We start from the raw sequence: 24,690 nt of genomic DNA on the forward strand, positions 1-24,690 counted from the left end.
TTGATTAATTCACTAGGATGAAGCACAACTGACAGGCAGCTGAGAAAATAATTAATGCAGTTGAAGACTGAATTACAATAGCTGTTATCCTGGACTGTGATACCTCTAGGTCAGCATGCAATGAATTAGCAGAGCAACAGAGGAAGAACACTGCAGATTAAATCTGAAAACCTGCTTTGAATAACTTCCTTGCTTATAGAATCTTAGAACAGAAACACAGAATCGTTTCAGTTGGAAAAGACCTTTAAGACCACCAAGCTCAGCCATCACCTAACACTATTAAGTCTACCATTAAACCACGTCCTTAAGGAGCCACATCCATGTCTCTTACATACACCTCCAGGCATGGTGACTCCACCAGTTCCCCGGGCAGCCTGTCACAATGCCTAACCACCCCTTCTGTGAAGGGATTCTTCCTGATACCCAATTTAAACCTCCCCAGCACAACCTGAGGCCACTTCCTCGCATCCTGTCATTCGTCACCTTATCCTGCAGTCAAAAAATCTACAGGTTCTTAAATACAAAAACAAAACAAAAACCCACCACCTCAGCACATGAAGGATCAAGCATATTTGGAGGATAAAACACCTATTTACATAAGAGAAATACTTCACTATTTACAAGAGAAAGGCCTTCTTCAGCTCTCTCTCCACGTTAACTGACATTTAAGGCATAAGCCTATTCTACTGCTCCAGTTGCTCCCTAATCACTAAAGCTATAATTCAATTTTAAGAAGCAGAAAGAAGAAATGAGGCCCAGTTCATTTCTCAGTTATGAAAGAGCATCCACAAACACTACGAAGGGAGTCAAGTACCTGACCTCCCAAATACACAAATTTACACTTCCTTCATGTACACACTTTGTAATCTCTTAGTTTCCCTTGCCAAGCTCAAAACAAGTATTTGTAATTAAATGTATTTTCTTGTACATCATTTCTGTATCTGTACTTTAGGTATAGAATTCTCCACAGAGACTAAACAGACAAGGAAATTTCATTCATCTCTGACACCAACTGTTTTTCTTAAAAGACAAAATCACTGATACCACTTCATATCTTTACCAACACCAGCTAAACATGAGTAAAGGTGTTCAGTGAAGAATCCACACTTCAGTGCCCTCCCATCCCAGGGGAAAGCCTCTCCGTATCTCCATCAAATACAGAGAAAGCCTGAGGAAAGCCATCCTCATAACTTGAGTACATAGATTCAATGATTGCGTTGTACTCAAAGCAACAATAAAAACCACATTTTCTACAGTAATCAAAAATATAGTCTGGTCCATAATTTGAGTTAATGTCTGCCTATCTAGTCTTCAAAGACTGTTCTGCCAAGGCATTAAACTCTGCAGTCTGAAGCAGAGAAAGATCAGTGCTGAACTGAAAGCAATTTGCACTTCTCTTTAATGAAGAAATTCAGATTAATTTAGACGAGGGAAGCAAGCAAAGCCTGAACTAAAGTTTCAGCGTTTCAGCAGCAAGCATAAAAGCGGACTACGACCGCACTGAAGAGACAATTCAAGAGGTTGCAACCAGTACACAAGAGACGAGACGTGATGCTGAGAACAAAAGTCTGGGAGGCAAGAAGGTTAAGAGAACTGCCATGAGTGAGAAAGGAAAGCGGCTAATGAAAGTAGTTTAGCATTAGAGATTGCCCAACTCCAATGGCATTGCTGAACATCCATGGCTGGGCAGAGGTGACCCCATCATGAGCTTAGGACTTGGCTTTTTGTTGAAGGGTGCAAGGGAAAAGGAGATTAGAAAAAGAGGAAAAGTGTTATTCCATAAGCAGCTGAACTGGTAAAACTTAACTACCTATGGGATTTGTTTCTTGTGCACGATTGCAGGAAAAGCTATAATTCAGTTTCCTGTTGGTTTAAAACATGCAGATACTAATTTCTCTTTTCCCTCTGCAACTCCATATTCTTTTGTCATATTTGAGACTTCTACCATTCGGTCAACTTTTGAAGTCAACCACCAGCTTCAAGCACATTGATGGGTGAGAACAACAAATACGGGGAACGTGATTTTCCTTAGAGTGCCAGAATAAAACAAGACATGGCCTGATTCTGACCCACAAAACAAACAGAAAAAGAGGCACTTAAAGAGATGCTGCAGGGAGAATTGGCAAGTCAAGACAGCACAAAGTTCCTGAACTTATGCACCATACAAAACAACTATACTGAATGTTTGTTTCCTCATCCTGTTTCTTCAAAACAAAAAGAAGCTAAATATCGGATATTTAAAGTCTTTCAAAAGCATTATTTCTTCATGGAAACTGAGTAAATGGTCACAAGGAGGCAGGGGTGAAAAGAAGAATACTCAAGATTCAGCTGAGAAAGAGTACCGAATGCCAAATGAACAGCAGGTGAGAGTTTCACAGAGATATGAAACTGCTCAGTGGCTGAACTGTCAGTTGGAAAAAAAGAGATTTCATACGAAAATAAGCTGCACAGTGCTCCACATGACTCCCCTTTTGGAATTGGTATATTGAATATCATGTCACAGAAAACAACCAGAAAGCACACCGATAAATAAAATTTACTATCCAATATGCTTAACGGTGAGATTTGTGCTCTTCAGCTTTTTTATTTTTGTTTCATGAAGTAGTATGTCAGACAAGAAAAGCTAAACAAGTGCAGCACTACAGCAGCCAGCTTGGTGAGGAATTCTCTTCCACAGCTCTCTGAACAGCCAGCATTTTCTTAGGCAGCAAAACCAGGAAGCCATTCATAAAGTGCTGCAATAAAAATACAACAGAGAACTGAGCTTAAAAGAACACTAAAACCTCTTTATTACAACCCAAAAACTGCATTTAACAAGGAGGTGGGGAGACTTGATGTTCATCGCAAACTGCACACACAAATCAAACTACTGTATGCACAGAGCTACATCCTCAGGCATGAGTTACGTGCTATTACACACGTATATGAGATCAATGGTGAACACAAGTGCAAATACTACAATTCAGCTGCCACCCCTTTGCAAACAGCTTTCTATTATGGTTTACATACCACTACAGGGTGACATCTGCAACATCGTCTTTTCCTTTCCAGGACTCTTAACAGCGGGACTCAGATTATACCCCCATAATCAGGTTTTAAATTGCCAACAAGAGGCACTTTTGAAGTCACACCTCAGTAAGATACTACGTGCTTACAGTAGTAAAGATAACCACTTCTAGAAAGCAGGGAGGTGAGCCTGGCTAGAACATTCAAGATATGCCAGTTCTGGTGGGAGCTGCTGACTCCTAAAGGCATGGCAAGCTGCCATCAAGTCAAAGACTTCAGTCCTTGTTCAGCAAGCTAAATCTGAACTCCTGATTCACCACTAGCTACTTCCTTAAGCTCCAGCTTTCTTACCCCTGGGAAAAGTCATCACAATAACAAGAATCAATTTTGGACATCTTAAAACTCAGTCTGTTGGACAAACTGTTAAATCTTGGACAATCATCATTCAGAACAGATCAACACAGAAAAAGAGGCACAATCTCCAAGGCTGGTTCTGTCCACTATTGATTACAATTCTTTCAGCCGTTTCTCATGCAGTCAGCATAAGCTTAGAGTCACACTTCTTCAGAGTAACAAAAGCGGAGATTCTCTGGTCATCATGTCTGTGACACGCTTGCTCCCCCAAAGTCGGTCACGTCTCGCTGAGCTCTATTTCGTCATTCCTCTTAATACAAGTGAGGTCCAGCCTCAGATACTAGGGTGTCAAGTAGTATTTCAGGCTGCACATACTGCAACAAAGGTCAGTACAATTTCTTCTTTCTTAACTCATACTAATATTAGAAACTGGAAGCAAAAGTTTACCGACTTGACTTAAGATGTTCCAAGAATTAGACAGCATGGAAGTTACCAAAACAGCATTTTTCTCTTTCCTTTAAGCAAGAATGCTGTTCTCATTGCAGAGAGGGCAGACATCCTAGAAATCTGCGCTAAAGTTTTTGAATTATGCCACATAGTTGGCTTTTGTTGTTCGGTTTATTTGCTCTTTAGGAATAAAACTCATTTGCAACTTAGAAATACAATAACGCTTCTAAAAAAATCTAAAATAAATTTACATCTGAAAAAAAAGACAAAAACAATCTGTAACTCTTACTGAACCCCCAAAAAACTCATTTAGAAATGGAACGCAGTATTTACTACTTAGCAAGTTCTGCATGAAGACAGTTTCAATACATTGACAATATAAAGCAAATAAGCTTTTACCAAAACTTTAAAATCAAAAAAGGTCAAGCAGTTATTTCAATAAAATGTTTATGTTATGAAGATAAAAGATATAATCTACTTTTGTTTTACTTAGGACAGAAAAGCTTTTCCATCAAATTGCAAGCTACACTAACAACAGAAGTTACCCAAAGAGAACAGTGCTGCACACACAATACCTAAATTAAGCTCTGAAAGAAGAAACCTGAAGTTGGATGGGAGCTAAAGATCACAACAGAACAGTGCCCAATTAAGATGATCCAGCCTTTCCTCTTCAAAGAGCAGCATTTGTATTTTTATCCAAGTGTAAGAATACGCAAGCTTTAGTGTCCCATCCTAACTAGGTCATTTTTTGGTAATATGGAGTGTTTTCTTCTTAAACCTAGTTTTTACTGAAATAGGGCTCCTTGTTTTCTATCCATCCTTCCATTCATGTATCAGCCTCTTGAAAAAAATACAACACAACCAACTGGGAACCAACTGTACAGACAGGTCTCATGAAAACGGGCAGCTCTGTGGGGAACAGAAAGAGAAACTTAATGTAGCATCCCAGTGAGTAAAAGGCTAGGAAAGTGCAACCTCAAACACCACCGCCTGTGTGGTCTATCAGCTGGCCAGTCTGCATAAGCCACATCTAAACCACCAGCTCCCCCTTGTCTAGGCAAACTGGGTGGTCTTTATCCTCCCTATTACTGTAATGGGAAAGGTAGGGTGTTTGAAGGCTTTTTTTTTTTTAAAAAAAATTATTGAGGAAGGGGGAGAATTGGGTCAAGAAGGGGATATAGTGCACAGATTTGTAGGAAACCAGACACCAGACTTCTTCAGTTTCAGTCTTCACAGAATTTTCTTTTGTAATTTACAAGATATGCTCAGAGAACCAAATAATTGTTTACTTGCAGTGGTATTTCTAGTTCTTCAGTCTTCCTAGCCTACGTGTTTCTATCACAAAGTTATTGCTTCAAGTTATCGCACAGAATTAAACAATTAAAAAATTAACTTTGTCTTTCAGCATTTTATAGCTTCTAATAAATTCCTAGTACATACCTATTGAAAAGAACATACACCTCTCTTTTACTATCTTTTAGACAGTCTACCGACTCAATTTTGCTTGCACTTCTGAATGCAATTATAATATACAACATACTGCCATAACACGATGACTGGTTAAAACAATAATGCAAGCTGAAAGCAGTATATCGGTGACAACGTATTATCAATTTATCCAATGCAATAAATGTCAAAAAAAATTAAAGCTGAGCAGGAAGACTGCCATGGGTATTTTGACTCCAGAGCTCCTGAGCACGAGGTATCTCACTGCAGAGGCCTGGTCTCACAGCATCCAGGCACCACCTTGGCCTGATGTTCAGGCCAAAGCTCCACAGTTGTCGAGTCTGAGCAGGGGCACAGAAGAAGAACTGAGAAATAAAACGTAAATAGTTTAACCCTCACCACAGAAGTATCTAGGTAGTGACCAAATCAGCACTGGAGCGGCAGGTTTGAAAGCACAGGATCATCCATTGATTTTGCCTCGTACCAAGTTCAAAAGTCACTTCCCTCTTCTTGTTTGTACAGGGAAATTAATGATTTTCCCCTCCATGCGCTTGTTCTGTTTGATGCACTGTTTACTGTCTCTGTACAACATGTACAGGATCAACCACCAGCGCTTCGGTGTTTCTAGTGTATGCTCTGTGGGGAAGTTCTGAGGGGCACCAAGGGAGGACAGGGGAGGGTTGCAGTCACCAACTTCAGGTATAACTTCACACGGTGAAAAGCATGAGACCATCCCTCACGTTTTTTCATGCAACACATTCAAATACTAATTCCTATACAAAAATAAAAGCAGCACTGGCATGTAAAAACTTTTTCATGTAGTAAAAAGAACTGGGTATTTTAACTGCTATAACCTTCATCTTACACTTGCATAAGCATCCACCTTCCTTGCATAAACTAATGCAAACCAACTTTGAACATGACCTTGATATAACATACAAAATAGAAAAAAAAATCAACAGGGAGTTGGGGGAAAAGAATCACTACTTGGATATAAGCACATAGGATACAAGCACCTGAATGCACACGGGAAAGACTGAGTACTCTCTGCATGAGAAGCTTTGGCCATTCACTAGCTCTTCACAGTCAGTTATTAGGTACAGTACCCTGGAATCATTCAGCTTGGAAGAGACCTCTGGAGGTTATCTAGCCCAACCTCCTGTTCAGAACAAGGCTAACTTCAAAGACTGGGCTGCTCAAGGCCTTGCCCAGCCGAGTTTTCAAAACCTTGAAGACTGACGATACCACAGCCTCCCCGAGTAACCTGCTCCAATGCTCAAAACTCCTGCTGTGAAGAAGTTATTTTATAGCTATTACAATATGATCTGGTATAGAGAAAAGGCCTATCCTTATACATGAACTGCTACGCTCTCAAGCAACTAAAGCAGGTTTCACCATGTTTAAGGGCTCTATGCACTAAAAATTACTGAACCAATAGCAAAACTGGATTTGGGTTGAATGGTATAGACTATTCCTTCTTTTCCGAGGTGAACTGGGAAACCGTAAGTATAAAAAAAGATCTGGTATCTTGAAGTACTTTCAAAAAGAACAACCATGCATGTCACTTGAACCACAGATATTACAATACTGGGTCCTTCCTGTGTTCCAGTTTGCAAGATTACTGAATAGCAGAAAATGAGTGGTAAGTTAGTTTCATATTTTATTCTTTTAACTTTTTAACACTTTCTTTGTCTCCATTTCTTTCAACTACATATTCACGTGAAGTGACTTACAGCATTAAACAAGACAGCACCTCAATACAACAAGCTCAATTTAGCAAGCCTGCTAGACTGTACTTTCATGGAAACAGTTCTAACATACTTGTTACACTGAGCAGTAATTACATCACTATTAAGAGTTCAGAATAGGAATATTTGTAAATAATAATGTAGTATTCATTCTTTTTGGAATCCAAAAGCCCAGAGACTGACAATTTTAATAACTACTCAATGTTGAGTAGGATAATTAACATCCAGTCTAATATAAACTGCAGCAAGGGGTGGGAGTAACAACTCAAAGAGAGATTTGATTTTAGGTTATTTAAAAAAAAAAGGCAGCAGAAAAGTAATTCAGTGTAATTTAGTACTGCTTACAAAGTCAGCTTTTCTATGTATAACTTAATTTTTTGAAAGTTAACATCATTTCTTTCCAATCGTGACATATGCGATAGCAAAACAACCAAGATTCAGTTTGAGGCAGTAGTAAAAAGTGCTTGTATTTCAGCTTGCATTTGCTATCTACAGCTCTTAATAATTACTTCATAATCTCAGTGGGCTACCAAAACACAGTATAAAATCATCTGAAGTACAAGAAATCAAAAGCCTCTTTTAGAAATCAAAGATCTCTTAAGCTTTGAAAACCTGGTTCACAGGACAACAGATGAGAGACATTCTGTCCAACCTCACCACACATAGGTCAGAAAAAGAAAACTTACCAGGCTACTGCATGTCATCTATGAAATTAACTCCCAGCTGGGACCCACAGCCCTATATGAGGTTTTTAGTAGAAGCATGTAAAGAACAGGAAAGATCAAGAGACAACCAGATAACCACAGGACAAAGTGCAATTCTTCCTCTGCTGTTCTGGGGAAGTCCGCAATTGAGATATGCCAGTCACACATCAAGGAAGTGGATCAACACCCTGTATTTTCATAACTTCTGGCTCAATGTTTCCAAAGGAAAGACACTCACCTATCACAAACGATTAAGATTGAATGCTCTGGGAATGCCATAAGAATCTGTTTCAAGTTAAAGGTAGTTTCATTTTACAGAACTGTTTTATCTATGCTCTGAAGAGAGCGCTAGCAAAACCTGTTTATATTTGCATCCTGAATACTCCGTCTTTATGGAAATCTATTTTCATCAGACCAGATTTCCTCCACTTCAGAGCAAGTCTAACATTTCTTTTACCTTTATTATGCAACATAGAAGTCATTCCTCCAAATGTTACAAGTAGTAATGAAAAATCACATGTATCCAGATGAGAAGATGTATGCTGCTTCCCAGTTACGCCTATTATGATGAGGAAACAGATTTGAACGACCCGTGACAAATCCTAACAAGGATCAACAAGGATTAAAGTGGATGTCCTGTCCAAATCACTTTGGCCAAAGTCCTAGATAAAGATGTCTCATTACCAAGCGACCTAAAAAGTCACTTTTCCTACTGAGATATGACTTCAAGAAAAAAAAAAAAGCCTGCTGCGTGATTTAATCAGAAACATCTTTATTTTAAACTACATCAGCTCGAGACACCATCATCTTTTAATCTGACTTCACCAAATAAGAATCAAAAAGTCTTGCTGTCTTTTAGTCTTTTTTTTTTAAATAAGCACACAGCAAAAAAAACACTATCAATGGATGCTATTCTTTTCCACTGTTAATCATATAGATCCTCAGTTTCAAGCCTCATGAATACTCTTCAAATCACAGTCTATCTACTCTGCTGACTGGCAAGTACATGAAGAATACTTTCTGCATTGACAGTTTCTGGCAGAATACATCTGTGCTGACTCTAAATGAAACCATCCTTGAAATCTACGCAGCAGTACTACCTATCTTAAAATCCCTTACCTCATCTTCTGCTGTTGTTTCCAGAAGCAAAGATGTCAGAGACCAGCAAGTAAATAAATAGAAGTGCTGCATGTCTTATAGTAAATAACTCTAAGAAAGCCGCTTTTTCTCAAGAATCACAAAAATATTGGTTAATCTAATTTTAAAATGCAATTGATGTTTAACAAAATAACATTCCCAGGAAATTCTGAACACAGCAGAGTACACGGGAAGCTGGGAAATGAAATAAATGCAACTTCTAGTATGGTTCTGCACTTTCTGAATTCAATGCTGAAATTAAGTACTGCCGAACTAGAAAACGGGCATCTAAGAACACCGAGATGACAGCATCTCACGTACACAAGAAATTCTTTCCAGTCTAACTGAATTAAGTTTTCTAAACCTATATCCAAAGCTCAAAAATCCATTCACCTATGGACCCACATAAAACATTTCCCACTCTTCCAATCCAACTGACTACTGCATGCCTATGCTAGAAAATACAGGTAAAAACTACTTTCTCATTGGAAAAGCCCTAAGTATTAATCAAATTCCAGAACCTAACAACAAATGACATCAGAATACTTAACACTGAATTGCCTGGAAGACATTCATTTAAGCACAGATTGCTCTCTTACTGATCTTAGGTGCATTTTTCCCCATTCTAGGTAACAACCTGTAGTGGGTTTATGCGACAAGGTTTTGGTAGCAGGGAGCCATAGGGGTGGCTTCTGTGAGAAGGATCTAGAAGCTGCCCCATGTTTGATAAGGGCCTCACGGCTGACCAGAGCTGAACCAATAAGTGATGTTGTTTTGCGCCTCTGTGAGAGCATATTTAAGACAGGGGAAAAAAAACGCTGCACTGCAGCTGGGAGAGTGAGAGGAGTGAGGAACAGCCTTGCAGGCACCAAGGTCAGTGAAGAAGGAGGGGGAGAGGTGCTCCAGACACCAGAGCAGAAGTCCCCTGCGGCCTGTGGTGAGGACCATGGTGAAGCAGGCTGTCCCCCTGAAGCCCATGGAGTACCGCGGTGGAGCAGGGTTCCATGCTGCAGCCCGTGGAGGAGACCACGGTGGAGCGGGTGGACCTGCACCGACAGAGGCTGCGGCCTGTGGAAGACCCCTGCTGGAGCAGATTCCGGGCCGGACCTGTAGCCCGTGGAGAGGAGCCCACGCAGGAGCAGGTGACCTGGCAGGAGCTGCTGCCCATGGGGGATCCAGGTTGGAGCAGGTCGCTCCTGAGGGATGGACCCCATGGTATAGACCCAGATCTGGAGCAGTTCTTGAAGAGCTGCTGCCTGTGGGCAGCCCACACCGGATCAGTTTAGCAGGCACTGCATCCCGTGGGAGGGACCCCACAGCACAGGGGACAAGAGTGACCGAGAAGGAGCGGCAGAGAAGCACTATAGACTGACCATAACCCCCATGTCCCCGTTCCCCTACGCCGCTCGGGGGGAGGAGGTGGAAGAGGGTGGACGGGGGGGAAGGTGCTTTTGGTTTCTTTCCTTTGTTTCTCACTTCTCTAGCTTGTTAGTAATAAGCAATAAATCTTACTATCTCCCTATGCTGAGTCTGTTTTTCCCGTCACGGTAATTATTATGCGATCTCCCTGTCCTTATCTCAACCCTTGAGCCCTTTTCATCATATTTTCTCCCCGTTCCTCTTTGAGGAGGGGGAGTGAGAGAGCGGTTGTGGTGGAGCTCAGCCACCCACCCGAGTAAAACCACCACACAACCTCAGCTTTGTCTAACATCATTGATTCTTATTCAGGAAGAAAGGGGAGGGAGGGGGGGACGTAAGGGCAACTCCCTCTTCAACTGTATTTTATTATTCATCAAAAAGTGGGGGAAAACAAAAACATTGTCCACTCGTTCAATGACATGACCACAGGTTTATCATCAGTGTTTATATCGCCTACTTCAGTGTTGACACTATATTCTTCATGAACACCATCTTGAATTTTAGGAAGAGAGAGAGGTTTTTTGTTGTGAATATTATTGTAGTAGAGAAAAATCCAATCAAAATACATTTCAAAATGGAATCTGAACAGAACATTTATGCTAGTATTTCTAGTTATATTGAAGCATACTCCAGCTTCTACATCTCTAGTAAAAATGTATTACTGAAGTTCAGTTTTCAAGAGCAAAAAAACACTTGGAGACAGGCCTGTCAGAATCTGAAGTCATAACTTTCTAAACAGAATTTCACATTCATTGCTTTCTAAAGAGCTTATCTTTTTAAACGTGCTCAAGTAAGAAGCTGCGTTTTCTTTGTAAATGAAGACTCAGACTCACAAAACATGTTTTCCCATCAATGCAAGAAAGAACTAACTTGTTGCTTTCTCTTGCAGTAAACTTAGACTTTGGGAATGTGCTATTTGAAGGCCAAGTCTATGCAGGAGAAAGATATGAGTTCCTTCTGGTGTTATGACAGTATTTGTTCTACCAGCTGCAAAGTCCTATTAAAAGATTCTTCTGCCTGGAACCTGATGCAATTTCCTACTTTCAACATTCAGATTGTGATTACTTTCGCAAACCATTTTATTATTTTGTGCTGCCTACCTTAACTCTTGTATTTGCTGCCTGCAGGTGTATATCAAGTTATCCTGGAGGTTTCAGATCAGTAGATGTTGACGACATCTTGAGAATAAGCCATCTTTACAGTATCAGTTTAGACAGGGTAATATACCAAGGACAAAAAAACAGGTCCTTTTGAACATTTGTCTCTTGGCACTGGATTTTGAGAATTAATAAAAGTTGATGAGGATTTTGTCCTCTATGATACACTTAAAGTAAAGATTGTAAGACTACTTTACTAATTTTTTTCCCCACTAAATTTCACATCACTACCCCAAAGTAAGTGCTATCCACTGTTAGCCAGCCAAAAAAAGTTTATAACAAAAGAAATAAGCAAACTTGCAAGCATACTTCTGGTAGAAGTGTACAGTATTGCTTCTTTGTAAGAGAGGCATTAAAAACTTGCAACTTCCACTTTATCCACAAGGCCTTAGAAAGACTTTTGTTAACATGAGGCTGCCAGTTTTAGCCGGAAATTCTTTTTCCAGAAGGCTCCAGCCAGAGGGCTCCTCTGGTTAATATTAATAAAATCATGTTCATCTCCACCAAATTAATACTGAAAAGAGTAATTGTTTAATATATTAATAGCAGTCTAATATTTAACTATGATTTTTTATTTGTGAAAAAGCAAATCTGAAGGCCTCCAGGTGCTGCAGTAGAAACTAGAAGAATAGCACTCAGATTCCTTGTAGAATTTATGCTGATAAAGACTATCTGCTTGCATTGTAAGGATCCATGCAGGCACAGTCGAAATATTCAAAATGCAAAGAATAGCTTCCAACTGGAGCAAATGCTAAGTTTAGAAGTATGCACAGGATATTCACTGTTAGACCAAGCAGCTTAAATCCTAAGATTAGAGTTTAAAGGATGCTGCATCAGCAGTGAGTATTCAGAGGACAGACAGCTGTAATTTCCCACTTTTTTGCACATAACTTGAACCCAGGAATGATGCTTTATTATAGCAGTAGTTTGGATTTTTTTTTCCCCACCAATTCTACTGAATGGCTACATGATTTTAAGACTTCACACTTTGTTTTTTCTTCCTCTACCACAAAATAAGCTTACCTTTTATAGCCTCCCTGGCCTGAAGTGTTCTACATCAGCAGAAAGTATTATTTTCAGACTCTTCTTCAACTAAAATTTAAGAGTCACTAGTCTAAATCCTCCCTGAAGACTTAAAAGTCTTATCTCCAATACTGTCCAATAAAATTGCAGCCCAGTGTTCTATATGAAGCAATTTCAGAATCTGGAAACACTAACACCAGATATATCATACACAAATAGCTATTAAGTCAGGGCACAAGCATCTCTATACATAAGTAGAACTACTGCCATATCATTATAAAGCCTTCTGTGAAGAACCCTTTCTTCTAATGGCTTTACATTCTTCCGGCAGCTCTTACGCTGTTACCTTTAGAAGATCTCAAAAAAGGCATCAAATTTAATCCAATTAAAAACATATAAAAATGCGCCTCCTACACTATAGAAAAGTCCCAAAATAGTTGAAAATTCTAAAACATGCATCTAGGGAGCCAGGCTCAATACAGCTCCCGGGATCTTTTCCCATCATTAAATAACCTCTACAACACACTAGGTACAAGCTCATAGCCTCCATTACAGATAGGCATCCCACCGTAATTTAGTTCAAGCCTACAGAATACGAGCATTTGCTTTCAGTAGACGTAGCTGGAAATTTTCTGGCAAAATACAACACTTGGAGAAAAAATCAAAAACATCTCCAAAAGCATCTGTTAAGCATGCTCTGCATTTCCCCTATCCCTTTGCTAACCTTAGAAGCAATTACTTTGAGGCCAAGTGCAGAAAATTCCTAGCATTAGTTCATATCAGTAAATTTTGTAGATAAACCATAAACTTTTTTTTTTTTTATATCTTCTAATTTTCAAGACAGTTATTCAGGAAAAAAAAGTGACAAAACTAGGTATTCACAAGTACACACTATATATACATAATTTATAAAGCTCTAGTATTTTTTCCTCCTGCATATTGACTGCACCAGGGTTTTACTAAATCACAGCTATCACCAGCACAGCTGTCAGCAAATAACATAAGTGAAGGTTATCCTACTTTGGAACACGGACACATTTTGTTACCAGTCCAAACAGCTACTGTGCCTCACTGAATTAATGGATTTTGTAAGCGCATTTACAGAGGACATAGGGCTAATAACAGCTTTAATTAGGGCAAATACACAGTATCCAAGTTCAGCTGAAATGAAGCTAATCCCAACTTTCCCTCTACCCATATAAAAATTTTAAATATTTAATGTCATCACATAATTTTTACATCTGCAGATGGATCAAAAAAGTGGTCAAAACTGAATATAAAAAGCAAATGAGAGCTCACCTCTATTAACACAAACTTTTTGTACTGAAATACTACCCTTCACACAGCCCCCTTTTCTCTTATCTGCTGTGTTTTGACCAGTAGCTTCGTTCAACTACCACAAAGTTTTACCTTGAAGTACAACATTAAAATCTACAACACAGATTTTTAGAAACGTATTTTCCTGATGTCTATGTTCCATAATAGCACCAGTGTAATGGAAACTAAGTGTTGGACATGGAAATCCAGACCAAAGTCATCAAAATGAACACTACTCACTCTCACAACAGGTTGTATTGCATTTTTGATGTCCACAAAGAGGAAACGTGTACAACTAGATGCTGAAACAAAAACAAGGCAAAAAAGGAGATTTCCAGTGAAGTTTGAAATGGCACATAAGCAGAGAACTACTCAAGAGTCCTAACAATCTACATCGATCCAGTGAAAAGGCTGCTCAGATGGAATGCTCTCCCAAGAATATCCTTCTCCTTTGAAGTTTATCCAATGCTATCCATTTTTTATGCTTGGCAAACAAGGTTTGTCTTAGCAGCCAAAAAAAAGTTTTATTAAAAACAACATCAAGAAAGAATTTGACACGAATGTGAATAGTGTCAAGCAACCCTCGGTCAAGTCACAAGCATTAGAAGATTAAAGGTGAGCCTCCAAACAGATAAAAAAATGTATTTTCTTGGAATCTGCTCTTTAGCAGAGGTCCTTTGTAAGAGAAGGTTACAAAACCCTTCTTCATTTAAATGCCACAGCAGTATCACTGCTGCTATCAGAATGGCTTAACAGTTGAAATCCTTGATAGTTCTTGCACTCTTCCCAACCCAGCCTTTGCTCTTAACTCGCTGCCTCTGCTAACCTCTTCTCTAGCTATCCTGAATACACAGGTAAACTGCACATCACTCTGGAAATCACATACTCCTCATGTAAGTTCCCCATGAAAGACAACTGAAGATACTACAACATTAAAAGGGAACTTGTTAGTTTTAAAAGCTCTTTATTTCCAAAGCTCCTGGAACAGCTTTCTTGATGAAATTTCTATCCTCCTTTTCTTGACACACTAACATCCCCTCCCTTCTCCCAGACTTGGAGCAGGCTCTTTGATTGCTTACATTTCCTTTATTTTATTTGAATCTCATTTGATCTGCAGCTTCAGGTGAGAGCAGGAAAATGAGATTTTCCCTCAATGCTCTGAAAGGGTTCTCTTTACTCTTGCCAATAAGAACAGCTTTGCTAGTCTGCCACATTTCTTTCTTTAGGGTAAAGAAAGAAAAGTTATGTCACCTTCATTCAAAAATGCTGTATAGGTTTTTCAGCATCTATAAAGTCAGTCTAATGAAGTTGAGTATCAAACTAATTTAATAACAAATTTTAAAAAGAACATAGATAAAGAACAGTATAGTTAACACACAAATGAATGATTTTTAAACTGTTCTTTTCCTCTCCACTATTGCTCACAGCAGATTTTTCAACAAAACACGCTAAAAGGACATGCATAAAGTTATGGTTAATTTTTCCTGCCCTCACACATGTACAAGCTTATCCACCCTGATTCGTTTTCATCATAGACTTAAAAAACACACACACACTTCAAAGTCGTGCAGTTTTCTTTAAACACTGAATTCCATTTGGAAACATTATTCTGGAAAAGCAGCTAAGTGTTTTACAGAGCATTTCTTCAAAAAATGATTCACCCCACGACAATATTCAAACCTGTATTAGAAGAAAGCAACCTGTTTGGGGGCAAACTTGTTTGATCTTAACACTTTTACAGGCACAGACGAAGAGGAAGAGTCTGAAAGCATTATTAATGGAAGCGTCCATCAATCTCTATGCCCATTCCTAAAAGTTGGCAGTCGAGTTCAGACAACAAATGCCCCAATGCTTATGCAACCAATACACTAATCTGAAGTCCCCAGAGCTCTCATGCTACAAGGACAACACTTTGTGACCGTGTTGTAGAAACCTCACTTAACCATTTATACTACACACAAATCAAACCACACTTGTGCAATACTTTCAATTTCTCAATTCTTGGCAGTGAAGTCCTGCAGCCACCTACCACAAAGCCTAACAGTGTCAGCGAACTCTGGGAAGCCTGACCAGCTATTCCGTGGTGCCAGCGCAACGATGTTCCCCGATGACACTAAGCAGGGTGGCACCGAGGGCCCAGCTCGGCAGCGTGTTCCCAGCTGTCATCCTGCAAAGATGGATCAACCTCAGCAGTTACACAGAACGGGTTACAGAAACGTAGACAGCCACAGAATCATATCTGCCACTCAGCGTGCTGGGCTCTCATTCTCATAATCACATCTAAGTAACTCTGTACCACGAGACCAAGGGAACATTTATTTTGTTAGGAGAAGTGCTACAGACTTTCAGAGCTATTAAATGAGTCCTTTTGGGGGCTTTCTTTCTTGATCTTTGTCACACGCTTCAATTCACCTTCGGTCCTCAGGAGGTAGAGAAAGGCAAGGCTACCACTTCTAACGGAGCAGCAGCCATGCTGCACCTTTGGACCAAAATCCTATTAATTAAGGCTAATGAGCGGTTCAGACTCTGGAAAAAGAAATGCATTGACCAATGAAATCCCAGTCTGACCCATTCTAGAAACGAAGCTGGAAAAATAGCCCAGTTCTAAAATCCATACCAACAAACTCACGTGAAGATTCACCACCTTACACTTCCCTACCAAAATAGTACATACACTCCAAATCAGTCGATAGTGCTTACAGATGTCACAGATTTCGGTACTAATTTTTTTATATAGTAACTCAGCAAAAAATGTAAGTTCTAAAGCTCTTTTAAAGCTCCCATCCAGAATTTAGACACCAATTGATTGCCCTGGTCACTATCCATTTACATTCTCAGCTATAAAGCTTAATTTAGCGCAGCAATTTTTGAGCTTCCAGCCCCTCCTGCCTCTCCCTGCGCGTAATTCCTTCCAATTCAGAGAATTTAGGAGCCTCCACATTTTCTTTCTTACTAAATGAGTGCACTTCACAGCTAAATAGCAGCATTATGACAATGCTATAACCTTAAAACTCTTACATTTAAAAAAAATCATCCAGAGACAAGAATAAGACAGAAAGGCCTGATTTTTAGTTCTTAAGATTAACATAAAGAGGACAAACAGTCCCAAAACGCTGTTCTTGAAAATAAATTTTTCATTGTTACATTGGAATATCAGAGTTAAACACGACCAAAAAAATCTTTTAATTCATCTTAATTAAAGGAACTGTTCATCAACCTGGGTATACTAGATAATCCAGGGAATTTATTACAGCGAATTTCAATGAGCTGCAAGCAATAAGGTGATCAAAACTTTTACTCTCCAGCAGAACACAGTCATTGTTGCATGCTACAACATGCAGAAGTTACTTCCATTAACCTTCAAATGTTAGGCAACAAAAAGTACCTTACCTTGCTCTCCACTGTCTGAGCACAGAGGATTAGAAACAAAGCATTAGGCAGAAACTGCAAGCAGTTCATATCACAGAACAAACAAACCACTGCATCAATAAACTTAATGGCGCTCTGCCATGACATGCACACACGAGGGACACAATGAAGACTTATCCACATCCTGCTTCACAAGCAGCCCGACCTCTGAATCTGGAACCCGAAGGCATCCATGCATTACCTCCCGCTCCCAAACACGGATCTCAGTAACACAACACTGCAAGAGGAGTCACCACAGCTTGATTTTCCCTCCTAGTAATTCCCTCCTTGCCAATGACTGCACTGCAGTCTTTCTGATGGCTACGCAAAATGCAGGCAGGAGAGGACTGAAAGAGCCCAGGAAAGAAACAGTCACAGTAAAGTTTGTTCAAATCATCTCCTGCCACATCAGATGTGGGCTTAAGGGAATAAACTGCAGAGTTTGGTGAAATCTCTAGCATTTTCTCTATTGTCCCTCTCACGTTCCTGCATCTCTTTTCCTTCATCTTTTTCCCCTCCTTTTCATTGGATAATTTTTGAGGTGTACTTTGTGGCAAACTTAGAGGGAATCAGGGGGAAAAAAAGGTAAATGATACGAAAAAATATTTTTGATAAATATTTTAGTGACTTCACTATTTATATTAAAACTATCTTTTATGTTCATAGCCACTAATATGTTAAGGTGTTAAAAATAAAGCAAAAAGTCTTTTAACGTTTTGAAGGTGATAGGGTTTTTTGGGGGAGGAGGGAAGAGGGTTGTTGTTTATTTTGTGGTTTTTCAGTGTTTTTTTTTTTTTGCTTATGCTGTTTAAATAGGGCAGTCTAGTTAATTAACTATTTTAACACTTGGATGCTTTCCCCATACAATTAAAATTGCCATGATTACACAGCAGCAGCATTTGCAAGACAAATGGCCAGCAGCAGCATCTGTAATTATTTCCCAAGTATTCTGCAACAGCAGCTAAAGTATACGTTAGAAAAAAAAAAACACTAAAGAAACTTTCACGGACTGCCTGAGGTTGGAAGGCATCTCTGGAGCTGATCTTGTCCAGTCCACCCACCCAAGCAAGGTCACTACTGCAGGCTGCTCAGAACAGTGTCCCACTGGGTTTTGAGTATCCCCTACAAGAGACTCTCCAACCCCACCTTGGGCAACCTGCTGCAGCATTTGAGCACCCTCAAAAAGGTTTTCTTGTGTTTAGATGTAATTTCTTAGGGTTTATTTTATTTATGCCCACTGCCTCTTCAGACACTAGAGGTCTAATTTATACTTGCTTTAACAGAGAAGTTTAGTCTAGCTTGTTTTCCCCTTCCCCCTCTCTCTTCTTCACTCTTCACAGCTGCATTTAAGAGCAGAGGGAGCAGCATGAGAGCCCCAGTACCAATCAGCCAGTTAGCTCATTTGCAACAATAGGCTCATCACTGCTTTTCACCCCTCCTTCCCTCTGCATCCTGCAGAGCAAGGCTCAAGGCCAGATCTTTTAGTCCACAGCAGCCCAGCTGCCTACCATCAGAAAGCTATTATTCCTCAAGATCCATCCACCTCCTCCTTGGGTGAGCATCCTGCCCAGACTTATCTGTTTTGGCATCACTGGAACATCAGGTGGGGCTGAACAAATGCTGACAGTGGCACCGAAAGCTCAGCAACCTCCAGTAACTCTTCAGCACTCCCTATCTCACCTCCCTACCTTCTTCTGCAGCCCCAGGAGAAGGGGCAGGAGCCAACATTCAGACTGTGTTATTTGGGGATAAGCAGAAAGGAAACAGGAAAGAATTAGGAGGTGCACGCATCCTCTTGGCTTCTGGCTCATAGCAGTGAAAAGACTGCTTGTTTTTAGTGGCAAGCTTCAACAGGGTTTACATTGACCTTTTAAAGAAGGTGGTAATGGGCAACACAGGTACAGACTCACAGATATAACCGAAATATCTGCCTCCCACTCCCCCACCCACAGATGGGAGAAAGACTACTTTCTCACAGCTGGGCACAAGTGCTTCACTTACTTTTCACAAGGGTTCCTGAGATCCCATGCACTGATACAGCAGCCTTATTTTTGTTGTTGTTGTTGTTGTTTTGTCTTGTGGGGTTGTGTGCGTTTGTTTTTCTCATCTTCCAATATGGCTTAGTTAGTTCTTATAATGGACAACGTGTACTCAAGTTTAGGCTCCCATACAAAGTTTTAGTTATTTTAAGCTTGCGTCTACTAAAAATATTTTATTCAGTGCCAAAGGTCATCTTCAGTTTAGAATCTCTTCCCTGGCTTGTGGGCCAAACATTAAGTGCCACATAAAAAAAATACGATAACAGATTTTGAAAGGGGAAAGGACTGTTGGCTTTGGAACAGGAAAAAAATAATCAGAACTATTAAGAGACTTTCTGCATGACTTGGAGCACTTCTGCACATTTCTATTCCCATTCATCAAGGAACAGATATAATGCCTCCTTTCTCTCATCTTACCTGGACACCTACCAAGATCCCACCTCTTCACATACTTGTATATGTATTACCTTGTATAATAGGACTTCAGTCTTAAGCTGGGAACTGCCAAAAGTCAAAAAATAACTAGAAATAAGGAACACAAAAACATAATTATATCTTGGTAAAGCTGGGGGGGTGGACCAGCAATATCCCCTTTCCCCTAAAAAGGGTACATAAATGGTAAAGTAAGATTTGGAAATAGTTTTCAGTTTCTGCATTTAGTCTAGAACTAGCACCTTAACACTTTTTAATCTGTTTTGCTTTGGGACACTGGGAATGACTTCAAGACAGAGACATGCAGCCTAGCTGCTTTCTGGCTGGGATTCACACACTATCAAGGATGCACACAGCATTTCCTAAGAAATAACATCTAGCATTAAGTTAGATGCTAGGGCCAAGGGAAAAATTCTTACAGACAGATAAGCCTGCTTCACAAATTGTTCAAAATCCCTTGTATTTGGGGGGAAGGGTAAGAGAAAAAGAAAAAAGGTCAAGACAGTGTCCAACCATTCCAGCAGGGCATTTCCTGCTGGATTTTCCGCTCTCACAACTAAGGTATAATGCAGTTTCCCAAATTAGGCAGAGCTGACTAAGGAAGTTGGCTACCATCTGACTTATTACATTTCTAAACTATTTGTTAAAAAAAATCTTTCCCTCTGGTGTTCAATGAAATAGAGATAATAATTTGCTTACCTTGCTTGCAAATGGAATAAAACTAATAAAAACAGCCCAAAATTTATTAACAAACCTCCACATACTATCGGGCAACATAACTCCATCAGGCAGAGAGTACAGAAGAACTTGCCAAATAATCCACTGATTGTGTGGAAAACACAAAAGACACTACCAGAGGGCTGGCTTACAGAAACAAGAAAGAAACTTGCTTGAGTTTTGAGCTATCACCCTGATTCATACCTAAAGCAACTCGGAGCACTGAAGCAGATTTGTAAAATTAATACCATGAACTTAAAGATGTGAAAACACAAAGAAGAATAAGGTACTTTACAGTTTCATGCAATGACAGAAATACTACCGCTACCCCTCCCGCCAAAAAAAGGAAAAAAAAGAAAACCACCTCACACTACTGTCACGAGGTTTCTAAATGTACGCATTACAAAAACAATGTATGCAGCAGAGAAAAAATTTCGCAACCTACCTGTTTACATGAGAAAAATTCGCAACACAAACCGCAGTGATACACAAGATTGCAGTCTGTACTTCCAATGGATTAATATAGTCTCCCACTGCTGAGAGCTGGTCTTGATTCAGTTAAAGCCCAAGCACTCAGGCTTTCCTGCTGGGAAACAAACAAGTAAAGTCGGTTTCAAGTGTCTCCTACTAATATACAGAAACAATTCTCTCAAGCTTGAAGGCACAAACAAGAAATAGTAGGTTAGAGCTCCATGAAACCACACAAACTACAGCAAATCAGAAAGCTACACTGAGATTTATTAGTTGACTAGGAAATTCATTGCAAAAGTGTATTTACTTCATGGAGGAAGTCACCACTGCCACCACCGAGTGAGTCAAGCTAATCTGCAAGAATGTTTTACATAATGGGAAAATTTTTATTGGCCAGAGGTTCACAGTGTTCTTAAATTTCCAGACACTGCAGATGTAAAGATACTTCTGTTAACCTGAACCAAAACCAAGAAAAGAAACTATCTGAGATGCATGCTCCATTTCTCAACATGGGTCTAATTCTACTAGCTACTGTACTTGAACCTATTCAGCGTAGGAAAAATTTACACTCAGATAAAAAAGGGAGGAAATATGAAGATTGAAAACACAGGTAGTTTTAATACTGCCACCAAACAGTATTAAAACGTATTGGCTAGACCATCGTGGCCATTTCTAAACTGCGATACTGAGAACTGAACGTAGCTTAAGTTACCAGTTTATTCATGTAAAAAAATTACTGCTAGTGAAACAATCAGAATGGATTTACAAGAAAGGATTTACGAAAAAGCACGATATCATCTTAATTCTTCCATTTTCACTTTACGGTGACATAAAAGCTAATAAGAGAGCCAAGAATCCCTACAGACAGTCAGTAACAAACTGAAAGGTGTTCTTTTCTTTTACCAATGAAAACATGCTGCAACACAACTACAACATAAAATCCAGTTCACTCAAAACAGAGTAACTGGAATGAAGGAAGCTTTCCTCAGTCTTCCAAAGGCTGAGAACAGCTTGAGAACTATATTTGATGTCAAGAAACTCAAAGATAAAATCAGAGTAAATTCAATACATTCACTGCTTAAATTTATTCCCTCTTATTCTGCTAAAAATACAACAAATTTGAAAATTCAGATTGTATAGATTATCGCTTATAGTTTAGTTACTGCTTTTACTTTTTTTTTTAATAATACTAAAGACTACATCTTTTTTTTAAAAAATACAACTTTTGCAAAGTTGCAAATTAAGTATTTTGAATTAATATAATAGATCTTAAATTCCAAAGTATTAGGATTTGAATTCTAAAATATTTCAAACTGCAAAACTGATCATAAGTTAAATCTGTGAAAAGTCTCAAAAGCACAAAGACCACAGTTGTTTCAGTAGTGAAGAGGTACAACTCTGTTACTGTGGCAGTGTAATACAACTTTACCAACAAGCCACAAAGCATTCAGGAAAGAAGGAATAAAAACACCACACACTTAGAAGCCCAAATTCAGAGTTCAGCATCTTTTGCCAGCTCCCGCAAGAGCACTCCACAATGCAATATATGAAAAACTGTTCCTACAGTCCTTCTGTAATCTATTTTACTCTTGCAATGAAATTCTTTATAAAGAGTTCTGTCCTACCAAAGCATCCTTTCCACCCCACTACACGTTAAGACCTCACAACTCTCCTTTCTTCTCACAAATGATTTACTTTACTGACATATCTGCCAGTAAAAGCCACACTTGAGTAAAAGCCACAATCGAGAGTAGCCCTGAGGAGAAGGACCTGGGGGTGTTGGTTAACAAGAAGCTCGACATGAGCTGGCAATGTGCACCTGAAGCCCAGAAGTCCAGCCGTGCCCTGGGCTGCATCAAAAGAAGGCCACCAGGGTGAGGCAGGTGACTGTCCCCTCTGCTCTTGTGAGACCCCACCTGGAGCTCTGCAATCAGCTCTGGTGCCCCAGCAGAAGAAGGACATGGGCCTATTAGAACGAGTCCAGAGGAGGGCCATGAGGATGATCAAGGGGCTGGAGCACCTCTACTATGAGGACAGGCTGAGGGAGCTGGGGTTGTTCAGCTTGGAGAAGAGAAGGCTCCAGGGAGGCCTTATAGTGGCCTTCCAGTGCCTAAAGGGGGCCTACAGGAAAGCTGGGGAGGGACTCTTTGTCAAGGAGTGAAGTGCTAAGACAAGGGGGAATGGTTTTCAATTTAAAAAGGATAGATTTAGATTAGATATAAGGAAGAAATTCTTTACTCACTCAGAGGGTGGTGAGGTGCTGGAACAGGCTGCCCAGCAAAGCTGTGGATGCCCCATCCCTGGAACTGTTTAAGGCCAGGTTGGATGGATCAACAACAAAAAAAAAAGACTGAAAAAGGCCATCTGAGTCCAGTAACTACATGCTCCTTTCCTAGTTTCAATGTAAAAAAAGGGTCTGCCTCCACTGCAGGATAGAACTGACCTGTAATCATGCAAAATTGTTGCATATATAAATATACACACACAATAAAGTAAGCAAAACAGAAAATAGAAAGCATATTCCTATTATCTAGCGATGGATGCACTCGTTCATTTGAAGGCCCAAATTCTACCCCCAGAACATACAGTCCGAGACCAGAGATACAGCTGCACTGACCAGGTGAAATACAACATCTCTACCACGCAGTGGCCAAAGCAAGCTGTTGGAATGGCCCTGAGAACCCAAAGGTGCCCACCAGTTCACGTAGAAAGCTCCTCACCTGCACCTATACTGCCAGCTTTCCTGTCACGCTCAACAGCATCACGCTTCCGCTGGCTTCATCATCTTTATCCACGTACCGACTCCGTCCTCCCTCTCCACAAACTGGCAGACTGCACTCCCTGTATGCCTTATCAAAAAACCACAACCAGAACAATATTGGTTTTGTGGTCTGCCTAAGGTTTTCCACCTAAGGCGATCGCTGCACTTCATACTGTAAGTGTGAGCATAGCTGTTCCTGGGGCATTACACATCTGGAAGTCATGCTGGAGTGAGCTTAACCTACTCTTTTGCTAGACAGCCCTACGAAAGTCAGAAGCCTCTGAGCTACTGCCATAAATGAAGGCCATGCCATGAAAGCACCTTTCCTTTATTCTGACAGGGATACAATGCTACAGAGGGTTCAGTAAGTCTTGTCAAGCAACATATTTCCATGTGCTTCAGGGACAGGCCTCAGTACAGCAGTCCAGATCTGCACAGTGAGAGCACACAGTACTAGCAGACTAAACAAGGGGCAAAGGATGCACTAAAAAAAAAAAATGAAATCCTTGCAGCAGCAGCACGCATGGATTCCAGCCCATGATGTAATCCTCTACTGAAAGGAAGAACAGAGAGGATGAAGGCAAACAACACCACCACACAACTTAGACTTCTTTCTTCCCGTAATAGAGACTTCTGTCCTTCTAAAGCACTCAACTCATGGACAGAATAACAGGATAACAGAAAAGCCACCTGTATCACTACTTAAAAACAGCTGAGAGTTCTCACCTGACAGGCTGACTGCTCAGACCTTATACCTCCAGTCCAGCTATTCCCAGTCAGAATAAGGACTGGAGACAACTCTGAAACCTCCTGTGTCTGTGCAACCACCAGAAGCAGTTATGTCTTGACAAATTCCAGGCAATGATATTACTGATTTAAGACGTGTAACATTCCAGGATCTATTTTCCCCTACGCACTTTTGCCAAGCTCAGTATTGACAGGAAGTTAGTTTTAATCGACTGACATAATCCTGAGAAGTCATCAGCCTGGCTTCAATTCTCATCCTGCCTGTTTGTCCAAAGTTGGTTAATTTGGGCTGTCTTCTTAACTCGTTCTGCCGCAATCACGGCAAAGCTGTAACACTGTCACGATGAGGACTGACTG

General features: G+C 40.1%; 1 protein-coding gene across 19 annotated transcripts in view; it reads right to left on the bottom strand.

The window, feature by feature from the left end:
• The window catches only part of TRAF3 (TNF receptor associated factor 3), a 70,997-nt gene that overhangs the window by 32,997 nt on the left and 13,310 nt on the right, over window positions 1-24,690 (bottom strand). For 6 of the 19 annotated variants that reach the window (XM_040557267.1, XM_040557278.1, XM_040557261.1 and 3 more), the window contains one exon: window positions 20,800-20,940. The exons of 4 other annotated variants lie outside the window; for them this stretch is intronic. The gene's annotated coding sequence lies outside the window, so the exon portion shown is untranslated. Of the gene's footprint in view, window positions 1-289; window positions 920-14,837; window positions 14,955-15,787; window positions 15,926-17,148; window positions 19,728-20,799; window positions 20,941-24,690 lie in introns of those variants that run through there. 9 more of the 19 variants (XM_040557274.1, XM_040557263.1, XM_040557277.1 and 6 more) reach the window with 7 other exon arrangements.

This window comes from Cygnus olor, chromosome 5 (assembly GCF_009769625.2).
Source record: "Cygnus olor isolate bCygOlo1 chromosome 5, bCygOlo1.pri.v2, whole genome shotgun sequence".
NCBI lineage: Eukaryota > Metazoa > Chordata > Aves > Anseriformes > Anatidae > Cygnus > Cygnus olor.